Source organism: Pan paniscus, chromosome 5 (assembly GCF_029289425.2).
Source record: "Pan paniscus chromosome 5, NHGRI_mPanPan1-v2.0_pri, whole genome shotgun sequence".
In the NCBI taxonomy this organism is placed as follows: Eukaryota; Metazoa; Chordata; class Mammalia; order Primates; family Hominidae; genus Pan; species Pan paniscus.
Window position 1 is genome coordinate 154,355,445 of NC_073254.2, and position 18,633 is coordinate 154,374,077.

General features: G+C 40.1%; 1 pseudogene; it reads right to left on the reverse strand.

Annotated features, from left to right (window-relative positions):
- Window positions 1-13,405: 13,405 nt before the first annotated feature.
- On the reverse strand, window positions 13,406-18,238 carry LOC100991348 (coiled-coil-helix-coiled-coil-helix domain-containing protein 2-like; annotated as a pseudogene).
- Between the last annotated feature and the right edge of the window lie 395 nt (window positions 18,239-18,633).

Consider the following 18,633-nt stretch of genomic DNA (forward strand, 5'->3'; position numbering starts at 1 on the left):
CTCTCACTCTGACGCCTAGGCTGGAGTGCAGTGGCATGATCTCAGCTCACTGCAGCATCAACTTCCCAGGCTCAGATGATCCTCCCACCTCAGCGCCTCTGTAGCTGGGACTGTGGGCATTCACCACAACACCAGGCTAATTTTTTTGTATTTTCTGTGGAGACGAGGTTTCACGATGTTGCCAGGCTGGACTTGAACTCTTGGCCTCAAGCAATCTGCCCACCTCAGCCTTCCAAAGTGCTAGGATTACAGGCGTGAGCCACTACGTCCAGCTGCCAATGAATTATTTACCTAAATCGAACAATTTTTTAAAAATGAGTCTAAAGATAGTCTAACACTCAATTTTCAATCCTCACTAAAGCAGGAATTCTCCAGCGCTCAGAAATAAACAAACAAACAAAAATCCAAGAAAAATATATGGAGCCTTCTTTTTATAATTTGAAATTCTGTAGGTAATTGCATCCCTTCTACCCAGATAAGCTTTCAGTTTCCAAGTTATTCTCATGCTGCCTTAACTCATTTTGAGGATGCAACATTTTAAAGATGAAAAATTTACTGCTTTAAAGAATAGGAAGAATAAACATCATCCATCTTCTAAGATGGACAGCCTTGTCATTACCTCACCTGCTCTTTCTGTATATGCACAGGACTAACATAAATAGTTACACTGAGCCTTAAAGAATTATGCTTTGAGAAGTGATTTAGAAAGAAATAGAGAAGATGAGGGGAGAGACTACAAAAAGGAAGATACCTTCAGCAGGGAGCTGTATGACATTACAACCGTAGCAAAAGCAGCTACTGTATTTAAACCTCCAAAAGAGTGCTGAGCCTGAAAACTAGAGATTTGAGGCACCACATGGATATGTAGCACCTTGGAATGATTTTTGTTCCTATTCTTCTTTTGACTGAGCTCAACTTTAATAGTAGTATTTCACTTTTATCTAGCATTTTATAGTTAACATAACACTTTCGTATAATGACTACAATTTATTTGGTATTAGATGTGTCATTATCTCATTTAATTTGCACAGCAATTGGATGACATGGATTCTACTATTATCCTAATTTTACAAGAAAGGCAGTGAAGCACAGAGAGATGAAGTAACCTGCTTTTTAGCTACGCTGCCATTCTGCACTCAAGCATCCTCTTAGTCCTCTTGACAAGCATATAAGGTAGATACCATCTACTGCTTGCTTAAGAGAAGAGCAATTGCTGATCAGGGAGATTGAGGAATGTACCCAAGGTCACTCAGCTAGTAGACAGTAAAACTGGGGCACAAAGCCCGGTTTAGATTTCTAAATTCTTCCAAGTTGCTTCTAGTGACATTTTTTTTTTTTTTTTTTTTTTTTTTTTGCAACTGGAAAATATGGGCTAGCTGGTGAAAATTCAGGTGGCTGGCAATAATTTTGGTGTGACTCTGAAGTCTTTGAATCCTACTTCAAGACCTACGTACATGGATACAATAAGTATAATTTAATTTTATGTATGTATGATTATACTCTACAATATTTATACTGTTTATATTATGTATTTTATAAATTTTTATACTAAAATCCTAAATGCTAAAATACTAAAATCATGAAACAGTATTTTATACTATTTTATACTGTACTAACACCCTTAAGTTACTATGGTATGTGTATACCTTAAGGGTGTCACTTATAACATTCTACTGTTTTTCACTGCTATTGTTCTCTCTGAAGGGTCTGGCACTGGGCCTGGTGCATAGCGCGTGCACACTACATCATAAATGTTTCATGTATAAAAGAATGCACGTGCCTATTTAGGCACACACAGTACTTATATAGCTTATCTTTAAGATGCAGGAGTGGAGATTCAGACTGTCCTTGGATTAATGTAGAAAGTGAAGTGTATCAGAGACCATCTATGTGGTTCACCTCCCTCGCTGCATTCGGTTTTGCTTGTGCAACAGAGCATGTGCTGCATGAAGCAGCAAGATGGCTGCTCAGTTCTCCAGGCTGGATACAGCAGGTCTGGTGGAAGGCAGTCCCAGCTGCTTAGATTTTGCCCATTCTCTCTCTCCAAAAAGTAGAATTGCAGACTTTATGGAACACAGGGTTTCAGGCTCACACAAACATGGGTGTTATTACAGAGCAACAGCAAATGCACAACTGATGGATGCAGCGGGTCACTTTACCACGTAATTTTTTTTTTTTCTTTGAGACAGAGTCTTGCCCTGTGCCCCAGGCTGGAGTGCAGTGGTGCTGTTTCAGCTCACTGCAACCTCCACCTCCCGGGTTCAAGTGATTCTCCTGCCTCAGCCTCCCAAGTAGCTGGGATTACAGGCACCCACCATCACACCTGGCTAAGTTTTTGTATCTTTAGTAGAGATGGGGCTTCACGATGTTGGATAGGCTGCTCTTGAACTCCCGACCTTGTGATCTGCCCACCTCAGCCTCCCAAAGTGCTGGGATTGCAGGTGTGAGCCACCGCACCCAGCCGACATTACCACATATTTTTCTCATCAGAAAGATGAAGAGTTCAAGCTGTATGACCTGTGGGTCCCTTACAGCCCTAAGCTCTACACTGTATTGCCTGTGGGTATGCCACATTAGAAAAATAAATATCAGGCTCATCTCAGGTATGCCTTAGCAAACTGGACTCTTGAAACAGTACCATCACCATCTTCTTACTCTGTCTTGATGCAATAAACATGAAAAGCAGTGAGAAATGTCCTCTAATGGTAGCTTTGTTAATTAACTACATAGTATTCTAATTACCAAACAAACAGAATATTTGATAACTATTATGACCGTGGTGGGCTGATAAATAAATTGGATCCCAGAGAGGATTGGCTATATCAAGTTTCCCTTTGCTTTACCTAATCATTTATGTATACCTGTAGGCTCTCTGTGTGTGTGTATATATGTGTGTGTATGCGTGTGTGTGTGTGTGTGTGTTTTAAAGAGTCATTTAGATAAGGAATGGTTGGGGTGGATGAACAAGATTATTTAACAGAATATGTATTTGTTTTGTTTTTTTCAAAATCAAATTGACTGTCATCAGGATATTATTTAGAAACCATTGCTCAGGTGGAGAAATGGCAGGTCAGGCCTTTGAATTTATGCCACTGGTCTGGGTTACTGACATAGAGAAAGTAAATTTTGGTGATAGATTCTTTTAAGCCACTGGTTCATCTCCTTTGTTGGATTTATTCTTCCAATTGATTTTATTTTGTTAGTTTATTTTTGTTTTTGCTTTCTTTTTTTTTAATTTGGGAGTTGTCTTTCACTAAATACAGTTATTATGTACTAAATATATGTGTATTTTTCTGAGTGAATGTTGCCAAGTGTTCATCTTCAAAAATACAACACTGATCCTAACAAACATAAACATTGGGGTAGATCAAATTGAAAGAGTGCATAGATTAGCTCTTGATAAAAAACTACTGAAAACTCCCCTTTACAACTGGCTTTTAGTAGGAACAGGAATATCAATTTACCTTATGATCCAGGGTTTTTCAAATGTCTTTCGCCATGACCCACAGTAAGGAATATGTGTTTCTCATTGTGATCCAGAATATATGTGTGTGTATCTGAATAAAACTTTCACTAAAAATATTTTTTCTTACTATGTGTGTGTAATGTGCTCTGATACTTAAAAAAAGAAACTCCTCTATGTTATTTTTTTAAGTGATGGCTGTAATTCACAAAATTGATTTATGACCCACTAATAGGTGGTGACCTGCAGTTTGAAAAATATGACTTAAAACCAGTAATGCAAACACACACAGAGAATTGCTTGGTCTTAGAGTAGATACCTATAAGTATCAATCAGCCATGTCATAATGGAACAGTTCAACTGTGAATGTTTGCTTTTTAAAATCAGCAGTAGACCATGTGCAGTGGCTCACACCTGTAAACCCAGCACTTTGGGAGGCCAAGGTCGGCGGATCATTTGAGCACAGGAGTTTGAGACCAGTCTAACCAACATAGTGAAACCCCATCTCTATAAAAATGCAGAAAATTAGCTGGGCATGGTGGTGCACACCTGTAATCCCAGCTACTCAGGAGGCTGATGTGTGAAGATTGCTTGAACCCAGGAGGCAGATGTTACAGTGAGCCAAGTTAGTGTTGCTGAACTCCAGCCTGGGCAACAGAGCTAGACTCTGTCTCAAAAATAAAATAAAATAATAAAATAAAATCAGCAGTAATATTGACAGTTTCCACAACAGCCAATGAAGGCTTAGGTCAGGAGTGTCATTATCCTTCCAAGGACCCTATTTACTCTCTGACATCAGTGCCTTTTTTGGGACCGCAGTGTTTCTACTGAGAGTGGCTTTAACTGACCTGACTTGAGGAAAAAAATCTTCTTCCCATGACTGTGCCTCTGAATAGCCACTGCATCTAACCTGAGCAACACAGAAAGACCTGTCTCTAAAAAAGTAATATATTGCTGGTGTGCCCACTAATTTTCTCTTCCCATATACTATTCAACCCAGGCTAGTTTCATATATTTCTTTTTGGCATTTCAAGCTTAAATATCTAGAGCCTTTTACATGCTCTGCCATACTTGAGAAATTGCTGCATTATCAGAATCAAAATCAGACACTGCACTGCCCAAAGAGACTTTGGTCAGAAGCAGATATATTCACTAGTCCTCTTGAATGTCTAGGTTACATCGAAGCTATTTTCTGAAAAAAAGTCCAGGAAAAACAATACTCCAACAGGTGATGCAAACATAGGAACTGCGCTTTCCAGATGCTTCTGAGTGTTTTGGGCTATGCTTGTAAGTTTATGTGTATGAGGGCTAAGAGTATCTAGAATAAGACTAGGCTGTTATTGCCCACATCTCATCTTCATCTTAAGGATGAAGCTGTTGCCAAGCACAGACTAGGTGAGGCACTGGTAAACGGTATACTCAGTCAGTTCTGATTGATTTCAATAGGCTAGAAGTAAAAATTAATTCAAAAGCAGAGTCACTTTAACCAAATGCAAAATATCATGTGCCTGTCTCTGTCTTCCTCCAACCACCTACCTCTGGCCCATAGATTTGTTTGGGTTTGGCTCTCACAGTGTTTAAACAGCAACCAAAAATTGGATTTGTTGAAGTGAAAATTTGCATATAAAAATCTGATTTTTGGCACCTGGGAGATTTGGCAGCCCTGGGCAGCATTGCCCCGTGGGAGGGTGGCTGGATGCCACCCGTTTTAGATCGGTCATGGACTCAGACTCACCAGAACACTATTCAACTGACCACCTTCCCTCATGTTACTTTCCTGACACATCTGTGCTTTTGAGTTTGCCCTTGGCAGATAGGAGGTTCAGTGGCACAGATTTTTTTTTTCTGTTTAACAGCTCTTATAAAGTTACTGTGCTATGTGGATGTTTGTATAACACCTTGTATTTTATCAAGTATCTTTCCCTCACGGCACTCAAAAAACTATGCAAACACAAAGGTTAATAACAACAACAACAACAACAAAAGAAAAGAAAGGCTGGATAAGGTGGCTCAGGTCTGTAATCCCAGCACTTTGGGATGCTGAAGTGCCAGGATTGCTTGAGGCCAGGAGTTCAAGACCGGCCTAGGCAAAAAAAAAAAAAAAAAAGAGGAAAGAGAGAAAGAAAGAAAGAAGAAAGAAGAAAGAAAGAAAGAAAGAAAGAAAGAAAGAAAGAAAGAAAGAAAGAGAAAGAAAGAAAGAAAGAAAGAAAGAAAGAAAGAAAGAAAGGAAGGAAGGAAGGAAAAAAAAAGAAAGAAAAGAAAAAAAGCAAAGAAAAAAGCCAGGCATGGTGGCATACACTTGTAGTCTTAGCTAATTGGAAGGCTGAGTGAAGAGAATCCCTTGAGCTCAGGAGTTTGTGGCTGCAGTGAGCTAGGATTGTGCCACTGCATTCCAGCCTGGGCAACAAACAAAGACCCTGTCTAATAAAGAAAAACAAAACAAAAAACTACCGATACCTCTTGGCTGGGCAGACTATAATATCCTAAAGAACTGCAGAGTCTGGGTAAATGTCTGATTTGGAGGAAAGTGCCCCAAAGGGCAGCCTGTCCAACCTAAGGGGGTCCTTGTGACCCTTTGATGGAAGCTGAGCAAGTGAGTCAAATAAAGATGGGAAGAGAGCCAGTGGGAGCAACAACTACCTCTTCAGCTCCCAGGGATTTGCTAGGGAGCTTGCTACAGCCATACGTACGCCTGGTAGGTCTTGTCCCAGAGGATATACCTTTTGAGATTAACCTTAAAGGATAAATGACAATTTACCAGAGGGAGGTGGACTTTAGAGAACAAGTCAGCAGGAAAAAAATGAGCAAAATCTTAGAAGGATTAGAAACAATATTAAGAGGATGGGAAAGGGACAAAAATCATGAGAAATTTTGTTTTCTCAGCTTATGTCACCTGCAGTATAGGAGCATTTAGACCAGATACACCGATATTCCTAAAATCCTTTACAGCCTGCTACTCAAAGAGTGGTCCATGGACCAGTAGCCTCAGCCTCACCCGGGAGCTTGTTAGAAATGCAGAGTCACAGACCCCACTCCAGACCTGCAGAGTCAGGTGCCCCAGGGATTAACATGAACATTAAGGTTTGAGAAGGACAGCTTTTGAGAGTAATGACATTAGGGACCAGGCAGCAATAGAGGGTTTTTTTTCTTTCTCTTTTTTTTTCTTTCCATTTATTTAGACATCATTTAACCATGAGACTAAATAGGTGTGAAACCTGAAAGTAATGTGGGTGGCACAAAGGCCCACAGTAAGTAATATAATTACTGTTACTTTAGTTTTTCTTAATAAATTGAGGGTTGGTTTTCCCTTCATTCATTTTAAAAAATAAAACACAGAAATAGTAGTTATAATAAAGACCAGCTAGACATCAGAGAAATGCAAATCAAAACCACAATGAGATACCATCTCACACCAGTTAGAATGGTGATCATTAAAAAGTCAGGAAACAACAGATGTTGGAGAGGATGTGGAGAAATAGGAACACTTTTACACTGTTGATGGGAGTGTAAATTAATTCAACCATTGTGGAAGATAGTGTGGCGATTCCTCAAGGAGCTGGAACTAGAAATACCATTTGACCCAGCGATCTCATTACTGGGTATATACCCAAAGGATTATAAATCATGCTACTATAAAGACACATGCACGTGTATGTTTACTGTGGGACTATTCACAATAGCAAACACTTGGAACCAACTCAAATGTCCATCAATGATAGACTGGATTAAGAAAATGTGGCACATATACACCATGGAATACTATGCAGCCATAAAAAAGGATGAGTTCATGTCCTTTACAGGGACATGGATAAAGCTGAAAACCATCATTCTCAGCAAACTAACACAGGAACAAAAAACCAAACACCACATTTTCTCACTCATAGGTGGGAATTGAACAATGAGAACACTTGGACACAGGAAGGGGAACATCACACCCCAGGGCCTGTCACGGGGTGGAAGGCTAGGGGAGGGAGAGCATTAGGAGAAATACCCAATGTAAATGACGAGTTAATGGGTGCAGCACACCAACATGGCACATGTATACGTATGTAACAAACCTGCATGTTGTGCACATGTACCCTAGAACTTAAAGTATAACAAAAAATAAAAATAAATAAATAAATAAAGACCAGCTAGAGATAGTTTCTTTAAAAAAATGGAGCCCATTCTTGAACTCTGGACTCAAATACTAATAAATGTAATAAAGATTGTTTATTTATTTATTACATTTATGACCTTACTTAATTTCCAGTTTATGGCAGGAAGCTATATATAATTTTCTTATATTTTTTATTTAGTGAGTAGTGAAGATACAAAATGGACTGTTATAAGATAGAGGTATTATTACTGAATGCTTTCTGTGTGCTTAACTCTTTATATACTTCATACATTGCCCATTCAATTCAGCCACCAACTAGCCTGAACTTAGAAATGAGGAGCTGACGGTCATGGATATTGATTTGCTTATGTAAGGTCACACAATTTTTGTTTTGCAGTTAAGATCATACACATTTTAATCTGAATCCCATATTGTTCCCTTTTCTTTTCAGATACCTTGGATTGAGCCTTAGAGTTTTTTTGCTCCTCTGCAATGAGACTGGTTTATCTTTGACCGTGATCCATCAAAATGGGACGGCCTTTTTCCACTTGATTTCAATTTTTTTTACTTAGAGAGAATCATTTTTTTAAATGCTTGTTATATGTATAGTTTTTTTCCTGGTTATAAAGTCAATTAGGTTCATTTGTTCAAATTTGGAAACTATGAAGGAGCACAATGAATAAAATAAATATCACTCATAATACTATCACTCAAGATAACCCTACCACTCAGAGATAACCACTGTTAATACTACATGGTTTAAACTTTTTTTAATGAATATATATAACAAATAAAATTAGATTCATGCTCTATATGTGATTTTATAATAAATCTTTCCACATGCCAGTAGATAACTGTTTCTATGACACAGTTTTCATGGTTCCACAATATCCTACCTACAGATATAATAATATAACATCCAGGTACCATTCCAAGTACCCTAGAAGTATTTTTTTCTCTCTCTCACTCTCTCTCTCTCTCTCTCTCACACACACGCGCGCACACACACACACACACACACTCCTATGTAGTAGGTGGCTTTATTATCCCCATTTTACATATGAGAAAACTAAGGCCCACAGAGGTAACATGGTATAATTTGATTTTGGCCAATAGCTATTAAACAGTAGAACTCAGATTCAAACCCCTGTAACCTAGATCTACAGCAATATTCTTAGCCCTTCAGTTTGTTAAGTCTAACTGAGCCTTCAGAGGCCCCTGTAAAACTAGCAACTGGATAATTAAATGCTTCAATACAGCACTACTTGAGTCTGCTTCATTGGAGCAATGCCATGGCTCTTTTTACCCCTTTGTCTCTTCATTTTCTTCATTTATTTCTAGCAGTAATTATCTTGTCCATCAATTAAGACTGTGTGTGTAGACATATACCCCACCCTGTGTCTTAACAGGTTCAATGGATGGTAAAGAAGAATAATTTTCAGATTTTTTTCCCCTTCCTTCTTTTCTTTCTTTTTTGCTAGAACTTAGTTGTTTGATTTTATTCACCAGGACCAAGTTGGACCAAAGCACAGACAATATTTTAAGAAAATAGGAAGCCTGATTTCATGGTTCTAAATGAAGGCTTCAGGCATTTCAAAATAATATACCTTACAGCTCCAAAGAACAAAGATATTGAATGGAGAGAATTTTCAAATATTATAGGGCTTTTCAGGTGGCAACTTTACAAATTGAACCATGTCTGTAGCTTAAAAAGCAAAAAATTTTTTTTTGAGACGGAGCCTCACTCTGTCGCCAGGCTGGAGTAGTGCAGTGGCGCGATCTCAGCTCACTGCAACCTCCGTCTCCTGAGTTCAAGCGATTCTCCTGCCTCAGCCTCCTGAGTAGCTGGAACTACAGGCATGCATCACCACACCCAGCTAATTTTTGTATTTTTGGTAGAGACGGGATTTCACCGTATTGGCCAGGATGGTCTCGATCTCTTGACCTTGTGATCCACCCACTTCGGCCTCCCAAAGTGCTGGGATTACAGGTGTGAGCCACCGTGCCTGGCCGAAAGCAAAATTTTACAGCCTGAGTTGTCTCTTCAGACATTCATAGAAACTATGGGAATTCCGTGCAAATATAAGTCTTGTCTTCAAAAAGGAACTTGGAAATTTTTAAATATAAGGTGGTATTTTGTTTCCAAGGGCTAATATTGAAACAGTGAACCACTAAGGAAACTTCTGGATGATATTAATAGTAGCAATAATGTTAATTTTCTGGAGTCAGCCCACTAAAAATAGGAAGTACACACTTCCGCAATTGGGCTAAGAAATGAGACAGCTCATTGATCCCAGATTTGGTTGATTGCGCCAGTCTGGCTGCTAAACGGTTTCCCAAATGGGTTGTGGCATAACGGAGACCAGCAGAGAAGATGACAAAACCATCAGCAGGACCTGCCATTGAATTCCCCCAGGACCTCTCTGTGAGCACTGCTATCACTGAATTTGCATATAGCACTGCCAAGCTATATATGATAATTATTGTATATTTATCTCATTTTGCTCCATTGGGATTATTTTACTTATGAATGATTTTAAAAATAAGAAAATTATTAAGAGAAAAGAATTTTGGAGTGATTTGAAATTTTATTTTATTTTTTTTTAATAGAGACAGGGTTTCACCATGTTGCCCAAGCTGGTCTTGAACTCCTGGATTCAAGTGATCTACCTACCTTGGCCTCCCAAAGTTCTGGGATTACAGACATAAGCCACCACACCCAGCCAGTGGTTTGAGGTTTGAATCACAACTCTGTCACATACTGTAATGGACATCTGGTGTTTTTGCCAGTCCCAGCACCCACTCTTTTCTGGAAGCAGCACCTTTCTTTTTCCTTGGGGAATTACCCCTTTCCTAGTTTGTGCCAATAATCAAGATTCGTGTCCTCCCCTGAAAAACAGTGTCACGTGGCCCAAGTGAGGCCAATCAGATTCAACCTCACAAATTCCAGTTGCGAGCCAGGCGATCAGGAAGAGATTGGAGCTGATCATCCCTCTGGCATGTTCCTGAAGAAATGGGCCCACTCATGCCTGCCATTTGGATGCTGGAAATTACTCTATTTCTTATTCTTCCCATGATCTGGTTGTTCACCTTTGATTCTGTAAGCTACTCCCTTCCAATATGTTTCAGTTTACTTACGTTATCTCGAATCTGTTTCTCTTGTTTGTAATCAAAGAACTTTAATAGTCTAAACAAACTAAATAAATTATAACTGTAATCTCCATGGACTACAACAAATTTAAAATACCTGGTTCAGTCTAACAGCTTTATAATGATGGCTTCAAAATATTTGACAATTAACAATACAGTATTTTTAAATTTATGATAAAAATGACCACAGAATATTTACATAATCTTTCTAAAAAGTTAACCTCATACATAACAATGCTGAAAGTAATGCCTATTTCCCAGACTTGTAAGAATTAAATGAGCACATGTCTGGAAAATGCCTGGTACAATGCCTCCTCAAGTAAGTGATCTGTATCTATTGGCTGTTATCACTACACAATATCTGCCAGCATGAACATATCAGTCCAAGGCAAGTTCAAACATTAAATGAGTTATGCTAATAGTACTCCATAGAGTAACTTCTCTGAGTTCTTGGCAATGCAGCAATACCTGTTAGAAGGTTATATTTAGGTTAGAACATGTATCTAATAATTAAAACATTTTAGCAAAACACTGATCAAACTGGTATTCAGATATTTATTTATTTATTTTTATTCTGTAGAGACAGGGACTTACTATGAGGCTCAGGTTCTCCTACCTCAAGCAATCCTCCTGCCTTGGCCTCCAAAAGTGTTGGGATTATAGGCATGAGCCACTGTTTGCACCTGGTATTCAGTTTGAATAAAATAGCTTTGATCCATCAAAAGACAAAGAGCTAGTCTCGATAAAAGCATCTAAGCAAACTTTACACTATGCAAGTGAGCAGTTTTGAATTTATGGTATTTAATTCTGAATAAAGTAGTGATCTATTGGAAAGACACATTCAGATGAATGCCAACCAAGTAAGTAACTAATTTAGTCATTACTTCATATCTGTTTAAACAGGGATGCGTACATGGTCACATAATAGGGCCATTTGGAATTGTTGTTAAGATTTTGTGGAACATGCATGTGCAGGAAATTCAAGCAAAATCCGAAACATCCTCAGCCATTTGTTCTAATTGACTCATAAACCTGAATGTTTAGAGGTTGGTACATCATTAGTCTCACTCTAGTAGGCATTTGGCATAAAAAGTCTTTAGTTAAAGCCTCTCCTGCTGAAGCAAAGGTTTAAAACTATCAAGTCACTTGTCCCTGCTACCTCAGTTTTTTCTCTTTATTTTTTCCTATTACCTAGTGCAGAGAAAGTGCACTGGTGACCTATTTTCCTGAGAGCCTTTCCAATGAGCTGACATTACAACCTGACAAAAATCATTCTGCCTCCTCTGATGAGGCAGTCCAATTTTGCTAGCAGAATGAGAGGGGAAGGTATTATGAAAGGCACTGTTGCTTGCTCATCCAATAACCACTTTCTCCTTGCAAACCACAGAATCCTGATTTTGTTAGGATCTCTAAAACTCAAGGCAGGTGGTGAACTCCAGGGAATGAATCTCATAGATCTTAGCCAGTCACGGTCATGCAGTTCCCCCTTGCTATTGTTTGTTCTAACATTTGGCAGGGGGGCCAATTTCTGGCTGAAAAGATGTAAGGTAAAATGTGTTGGCAGGGGGTGGGAGGTATCTCGGAAATATATATATTTTTTCCCTCCACTAACCAAGAAGCAGCATTGACAGATTTTCTTCCTTGTTAGAAATATAGAGATTTATGAAAAGTCCTTTGCACCCCAAAGCTTTCTTCTTGTCTTAGAAGTAACTAAGTAAGGATAATTTGCTTGGAGCTGCATTGATCTTTCTGTAACCAAGAAGTGACAAGATGACTGGATAATAAGCCAATGTACTAAAGATGGCAGAGTAAAAATATAAAAAGAGCCTGAATCCTTGATGTCATTTTGAGCTACTGTTCCCTAAATGGAACTGGAACAGCCCACCTCTGGACAGCATGTTAGCTATTTAAATGTATTTGTTACCTTTCTGTTACTTGCATCTGAAAGCATTCCTAAGGGCATTAGCATTTATATACTATCCATACCCCCTTCAATTTGAAAGGTTTTATGTCACCAGGCAGTAGGATCATGATCTGACAATAAGATGAAGAGGAACTGGTAAGTTCCTGCAATATAATCTTTCAAAGGTGAGTGCAAAATTCTGTTCAGTGTTTACTAGTCGCTATTGGGGGTAGTTTGTATTTTTTAGAACTGTCAGATTAATTAACTCCTGGTCCCTAAGATAGCAAGCTTGGTTGACAGGAGGCTTTGTTTTTGTTTTGTTTTGTTTGAGAAGGAAGGTCTCACTCTGTCGCCCAGGCTGGAGTGCAGTAGCACAATCATAGCTCATTGCAGCCTCCACCTCCAGGCCCAAGTGACCCTCCCACCTCAGCCTCCCAAGTAGCTGGGACCACAGGTGCATGCCACTACACATGGCTAATTCTTTTCATTTTTGTGGAGATGGGATTTCCCTATGTTGCTCAGGCTAGTCTCAAACCCCCGGCCTCAAGCAATTCTCCCACCGTGGCCTCCGAAAGTGTTAGGAATACAGACAAGAGCCACCACGCTCAGCCAGGAAGAGTTTTACAATAAGGGCCAGTGAATGAGACCTGTAATGAAAACACTCAAGAGTCTCGTTAGAGAAAACTTTAGAATCAGGATAAAAGAAATCAGTTACTATTAGCATAAGGCTTGGAACTCAAGTCATTCTTATTTTTGGAAGACAATCACTTTATTCTAAGTAACACACAAATAAAATAATAACAGCTAGTTTAACAGAATAAAATCATAACAGCTAGTTTAAGGAGGCCACACAAACATTGGCCCAGCCCTAAATTCCTCACCATCTTAATGAAATTCTACATAGTAAGAACAGCCTCTTCCATTTTAATTCTGAAGGAAGAAAGCTATGAATGACACCCGAGAGGTTTAACTGATGGTTACTCTTTATCTCTTCATTATTAATTATATTTTTATACTAAATTAACTTGGTTATGAGAGCTGATTTTCCATTTCTCCAATTTGAACTTCTCGATTGGGCCAATCCATTTGCAGGTCTGCACTGTTTCAGCACCTCACTGAAACCCTCACGGAGCTTTATGTCACCCGGTTCCGGGCACACTCCAAAAACGGTTTTATCTCATAGAAGCAAGGCTGCTGCCGCTGTGGCATCTGGGTTCCCTGGGGCTCCTGGTAGGTGATGTCAGGACTTGCAGGCTCAGCATTACTTCCTTCATTGAAGCCCCCAGTGATGGTATGACCCAGTGTGTACCCCACGCCAGCTCCAGTGGTTGCTATCCGGGCCATCAGACCTGGCTGCCTGGGCCCAGCAGCAGGAGGGCCAGCTGCAAAGGGGGATGCCGCTGCTGGCAGCTGAGCTGCTGGTGCTGGCCTGGCTGTAGTTCTTTAGTTCTTTTTTTTTTTTTTTTTTTTTTTTTTTGAGATCAAGTCTCACTCAGTCACCCAGGCTGAAGTACAGTGGAGTGGTGAGATCTCGGCTCACTGCAACCTCTGCCTCCTGAATTCAAGTGATTCTCCTGCCTCAGCCTCCTGAGTAGCTGGGATTACAGGTGCGTGCCATCATGTCAGGCTAATTCTTGTATTTTTAGTAGAGACAGGGTTTCCCCATGTTGGCCAGGCTGGTCTCAAACTCCTGACCTCAGGTGATCCACCCATCTTGGCCTCCCAAAGTGCTGGGATTACAGGCCTGAGCAACCACACCCAGCCATGAGTGCCGTTCTCATGTGAGGTACCCGGCTGGCCTGAATGGCCACGCGGGAGGTGCGGCTCTGGCTTCCACATGGCATCCTAGGTGCACTGCAGCTTGGCATCTGGATGTGCAAAAATCTCTCAAGTCATTCTTACAGTATCTTCAGAAATTAGGAGTGGGGCATTTGTTTGCATAGGAAGTGGCACAACTTTGAATATACATGAAACATTAAAAAATAAAAATAAAAGAAAAATATTTTATTACTATAAAGAGAACTGTAGCTTCTTGTATATCCATGTACACATAACCAAAATTTTCAGGAAGAGATACTTATTCTTTTATTGTGTGATGTACTCTTATATGTTCTATTCTACTCTTTTTTTTCTTTAATTTAAAAAAAGTGCTGGTTTTAACTTACTGGAATAATTTCACAACCCACTAATGAGTTACCACTTGCTGTTTGAAAAGCATTAAGATAATTGCCAATGTAGGTTAAAGATTTTCTGAGTTAAACTGACTTGAATAATAGACTTGAAAGACTTGTGTTACTTACGTAGCAGGAAGTCCAAGATAGGGCAGACTTTAGAGTTCCTTGTCTTCAGGTACCCAGGTACTCTGCTCTGACTTCTACAGTGTCAGTTTCACACTCAGGTGACTCCTCCTGAAGTCATAAGAGGCTGGTGTCTTGAACACTCAATTATTCCTTCAGGCCCCTCTCTGGACTTCTTTCTCTGTTCTGTGACTTGTATGGCTTACATGAGTAAGATCCCTTACACCCTGGCTTCTGTTTGGATTCAGCTAATGGGGATTGCCTGCGGAACTTGAACAGAAATAAGAGAATAAATTTGGGGCACTTATTCATCTGGCTTCTTCCCTGCGCAGTCAGCCTGGGTTGACCACTTTTCATAACCCAAGTTCAAAGCTCCCCTCCAGTGGCCCTCTCTATGTGACTTTCTCTGGGGTTCTGGTAACCCTGCTCATTGTGGTTTTGGACACAGATGTGATGATGGTTCTCCTGCTCCGTGTCCTAGGGTGCTGCTTTGTCCTATGTGCTTTCACTGTACCCTGCTCATGCCCTTGAATGCCTTTTATTATTAAATCATTCTTGAATTATTCTAATTTGAGTATGGCAACTAAATTTTGATGGGGCTCTGACTTAATACCAGCTGCCAAAAGTAGCTGTGTTCACTATCACCAGGGGAGGGAGAGATTGGTTCTTTACCAGAAGCCCTGGGTAAGACTCCGCATTTCCACCAGCTCAAACAGTCGAGGCTTGCCCATTTTTGAATGAGTCAGTGGAGGGGAAAAGGAAATGCCATGATCATCTTACACTATGTACCTGAGGAGGGATAGATGCTAATCCTCTACAGTGACCACCCAGTAGAGAAGCCACTCTCTGTGTTGCACCTAGAAGATTATGATATTACAACATGAGACTTAGCCCAGCATCATGGCAGCAGGTAAACAAAGGTAGCTTTTCAGTGGCAAATTAAATGAGCTAATTATACAAATATTAGCAATTGGATGACTAACCCAAACATCAGAATGATATTTTTGCCTTGAAAAAACCTTTCTCACACAGTAAGTTTTCTTTTGCCGGAATGGAGTCAGGCTAAAATTTCCAAGGTCATAGAAGACTTTATGTGTACCATATTAAAAAAAAACAAAACAAAACAAAACAAAAAAAAAACAACAGTTTAAAAGCTACTTCCTATACTCATTTATTTTATCCATAAGTCAAATTTCCTATGATCATGCAACAAACTATTGGTTCCAGAAATTGATCTGAAATTGGGAGAGGATTGGTTTAGTGACAGTTTCCTCTCTTTCTCTGTAGGTTACTCCAGGAGTGTTCCAGGGATCAAGGCAGGACCAGGACCAACCTAGGGAAGGCTAGGGCCTCATGTCTTTTCTTCTCCTGCTTCTCAACTCTAGGAGACCAGACATAAGATGTTAACATAGAATAATTGCACTAACACTGAATGGATTTATAAAAAATTAAAATGAAGTCAGAATTTTTCTCTCTAGTACTAATAAAGAGAACACCTGGAAGGTTACAACATCAGCTTAATCCTAAGGCTGGCTTCAGTGGGGGCTATGAGAAGGCTGATACATTGAATGCCTTCCATTTCTTTCTTTTTCTCACCTTCTCCAACTTCCTCTGTGCCCTGCTCAGACAAACAGCACCTCCTTCCCACTTCCCACCTCTCCTCTGCACTTAGTAGGGTCAGATTTATAAGCAGAAGCAGACTCTTGTCACCTTTTCTTTTCTTTCCTTTCTTTTCCCTTCCTTCCTTCCTCCCTCCCTCCCTCTCCCCCCCCTTTCTTTCCTTCCTTCCCTCCCTCCTTCCTTCCTTCCTTCCTTTCTTTTCTTTCTTTCTTTTTTTCTCTTTCTTTCCCTTCCTTCCTTCCTTCCTTCCTTCCTTCCTTCCTTCCTTCCTTCCTTTCTTTCTTTCTTTCTTTCTTTCTTTCTTTCTTTCTTTCTTTCTTTCTTTCTTTCTTTCTTTCTTTCTTTCTTTCTTTCCAGGGTCTCTCTGTGTTGCACAGGCCACAGTGCAGTGGCGCAATCTCAGTTCATTGCAAGCTTCGCTTCACAGGTTCAAGTGATTCTCGTGCCTCAGTCTCCCGAGTAGCTGGGATTACAGGCGTGCACCACCACTTCTGGCTCATTTTTGTATTTTTAGTAGAGATGGGGTTTCAACATGTTGGCCAGACTGGTCTTGAATTTCTGGCCTCAAGTGACCCGCCCGCCTCAGCCTCCCAAAGTGCTGGGATTACAGGCATGAGCTGCTGTGCCTGGCCTCTTGTCACCTTTTCTGATTTTTCCTTGGTGGCTCTCTAAGGAGAAGGCCCCAAATGGACTCAAGAGCAGAAAAGACAACCGATTCTAGGGCCACATAGAGACGCTTTAGACAATTAAAACTCCTGGATTGAAGAGTGTTGACACAGGTTCCAGCTGCACTGCCCCGCCTCAGCCTTGGGAAATTCTCTGGATGATTATACAGGATTGAGCTGCTCCTTCTGGGGGACCACAGAAAATCCAGATGCAGGTGCATTCAGGCCCAAACTTGTGAGGGAGGCTAATGGTGGCCACCCTCCCCAGGTACTTTAGCCACTTCTCACTGAGCTTGCCCCAACTTGGCCATGCCGCTGTCTCATGATCCCTCTCCACTCTGCCACTGTCATCCCCCTTGCCCCTCATTTTTCCACACCCATCCTCTCTCATGAAGCTTTTCACATTCTTCCTTCAAAAGCTATTGCTTGTTGTGTGATGTGAGTGAAAATAACTTCTACCACCACAACTCAGTCCTGCAGGCTTTTTGTCACTTACTGAAGCAATTAAAGGCTAATAGCACTTGTTTGTGTTTCCAGAGCAGAGCATATAAGTGCATTTCTGTAGTCCCTAAAGTCAGCTCATGCAGGACAGAGTATTCTGGACACACAGCACGAATCGGAAGAGCTGTGGAATCAGTTCGGGAAAATGTTGAATTACATATAAGAGGAGGAGATTTAACATCGGCGCATGTTTTCTCTAGTACTATCTGTCTATCTTTCTGTCTGTCTATCTATCTATCTATCTATCTATCATCTATCTATCTACTTACTTATCTACCTACCTACCTACTTATCTACTTACCTATAAATGAATAATAGCTGCTGGTGGGTAACCGTGGCTCTTTGTTTTCATGTAAAGAGCATATTTCAGAGAAGTGGACTTGTTTCACTTTTTTTTTTTTTTTTTTAGGTCCTAAATGTAGCTTCTAGGAGCCTTAGTTTAGGGGAAGTAAAGAAAATGATGTTAACTGGATCACTGGGCCCTCAGGGCAGATGCTCACCCATCCGGATACTGGAGATAGCACCTGCTCCTAGTTTCATGGCCGATTTTGCCTGCGTCTGCTTCACTGGTTGTACCCATGGGTGGTGACTTCTTCAGAAAGTGATTTCATAACCTGTTTGCACATTGTTTTGGAAGTAAACGTTGCCAGAGATTAAAGTATTAAATGTAATCTTACTTACCCTTCTAGAGGACATTGCAGCAAAAATATTCTTCCAAAGGGATGCCTGATATTACAGATGGATCCAGGTTTTGTAGGGCCTATGTTTATGCAATTTTGTAGAACTTCTTTAATAAAAAGTATACAAAAAGTTGATTTCATAGAAGTAAAAAGTAGTATAGAAGATACCTGAGGCTGGGAAGGGTAAGAGGAAGGAGGATGATGAGAGAATTTTTGAAAGGATACAAAGTTACAGCTAGATAGGAGAAACAAGTT